The sequence below is a fragment of the Triticum dicoccoides genome, chromosome 5A (assembly GCF_002162155.2).
Source record: "Triticum dicoccoides isolate Atlit2015 ecotype Zavitan chromosome 5A, WEW_v2.0, whole genome shotgun sequence".
NCBI classification, from domain to species: Eukaryota; Viridiplantae; Streptophyta; class Magnoliopsida; order Poales; family Poaceae; genus Triticum; species Triticum dicoccoides.
This window is the reverse complement of record NC_041388.1, coordinates 506,694,091-506,696,353: the sequence shown is the minus strand read 5'-3', so window position 1 is coordinate 506,696,353 and position 2,263 is coordinate 506,694,091.

The following is a 2,263-nucleotide window of genomic DNA, read 5'->3' as shown; positions in this document are numbered from 1 at the left end:
CGGTAACTCCGGCACGGGGTAGGAGGTGCGAGCCTTTATACGCTTTGTTTCCTTGAAAGCCATTGTGGCGACTTTATTCCATTGGCATATGCCGTTTGCTTTGCGTTAATATCACATGTACGTTGTACGTAATGGACATATTGTAGATCACTCATTGCACTGCGCAAAAATCAAATACGACCGAAAAGTGAGAGCAATTGTACTATGAAACTGTAACTCATAGTTGTTATAGTGCTATATATACCAACCATCACATTTGGTTCATGCAACTTTGGTTCTCAAACCAAACACACGCATAAAGAACATCTAGGTATGTAAGATGGTGTTGATATAACCTAATCCGCGTGAAATTCTTAGTTTTGTATGACGTGAAGTGAGTGGTGCACTCTCGGGGTCCCGCCTTACGGTCCAGTGGGTCGACGTTCTGTCGGTCTTTGGAGCGACGCCTTTAGACTCAGAGACATCGCATTTAGCTACAGTCACGAGTGGGGAACTCGATACTCGACTCGTGATATGTTGGAGGTGCATTTTGGATGTCGTGTTGTTGCTTTCTTCTTGACATATTTCTTTTCTAGTGCTCTGACATCTGGTATAAGATCATACAGACGATCAGCTCCCGCCTTCTAGGCCTCGACGCCATCGAGGTGGTACAGATGCATCACCAATTTGATCTTGTCCAGGACAACGTCGGACTTGGTATAGAGCTCATCTACCCTTGTTGGCCTTCAATGCCAGGCTAGTCTTAAAAAGCAAAAGAATAAATGACGGCACATGTCCTCCATTGTCACGCATACTCGAGCAATGATCCTACACAATAATCAATGATTGATTGGTTCGAATATTGTTGCATGTGTCCATGAGATGTCAGCGTTGAGCATTCCCTCTTGGTTGATGCAACAAATTGGAATGTATGACATATTCCGCATCTAAACTAAACCAATATCAGTATAAGTAGACAACTCAACAAATACTAAAAATATTTATATTTGTGACTACCTGACTAGCAAGGAAGCGATGTGGATGGATGTTTCACCTAAAAGTTTCTCGGGACAGATGCAACATATGGCTTCCTTGATAGTTATGGTAATGTGAAATGATCAATCAGAGTGTGAGATCTCGTACCATCATCGAACCTGAAGCCGGTCGGCATCAACGACCAACACTTTTTGAACTACACACCAGTTAATTTCATTGCAAACATGCTTAATATATCAAATATGTGTCGTTGCGAGGAGATAAGTCAACCGCAAATGCAAATCTAAAATACAAATACAAGAAAACCCAACAAACTCAAGCATACCTGATGTTGCGTCTCGAGACCAGGCCTAGGCAAGACAGTAGTCATGCGTGTATAGATCGATAATCTATACGCACACAAAGGCGTAGTTTAAGCAAGCATTAGCCAACAGCGGAACATGAAAGTCCATATATTCACTTTACAAATTTCTTTACATTTGCAAATAGCTGAAGAATTACATAAGATTTTCTAGTCACTTCCTTTGTTGGTCAAGACTGTTATGGATGACGACATTTCCCGGGCTTATGTAAATTTATAACTGCATCAAAAATACAGAGGAAGCAAAGGTGAGTATGACAAGACATGCTCCGCAAGTAGATGTTTTACTAAAAATTAGAATACAAAATAAGCATGTGTGTAGAAGATCAACGGGAATATAAGAGGATGTATAAAGCATCAAAATAATGTTTAGAGTAATAAAAAAGAAAAGGATTGGCGTCTACATGATCACAATCTTCCCAACCCAAGAGTCACTTGGGTGAAAATTCACACTTTAGCACTCTTAAGAGAGGTATTCCGACGTCGACAACCTCTGCTAGAAACACACGGGTTCCAAAAGAGAAGAGCTATTTTGCCCACTGAAACACGACAATCTTGTACTAGCATTGGTCGCCCGTACAGATCCATCATTGATACTCTGTTTGGAACAAGTGTCATCCCAGCGGAGAATTTGGATAGTCCCACACTTGATCTACGACAGATTCAATATGTTTGTAGATGTGACTCCAATAAAGAGTAAGGTGAAAGCGCTTTTTTAGTGGCAAGGGCATGTAACGGCACCGCGTCCGCCATTCGCTCCAAAGTCTAGATTCATGTGTCGATCGGTTGTGTAAATATGTGAATTGATTTGTTCCATCTATACATTGCAATATGATCTTACACCACCCTGACAGAGTACTTGAATACAACAGGTGGGACCAAGTTCTATTCGCGTGGGCTTAACATGAAAAATCTCTCTCACCTCTG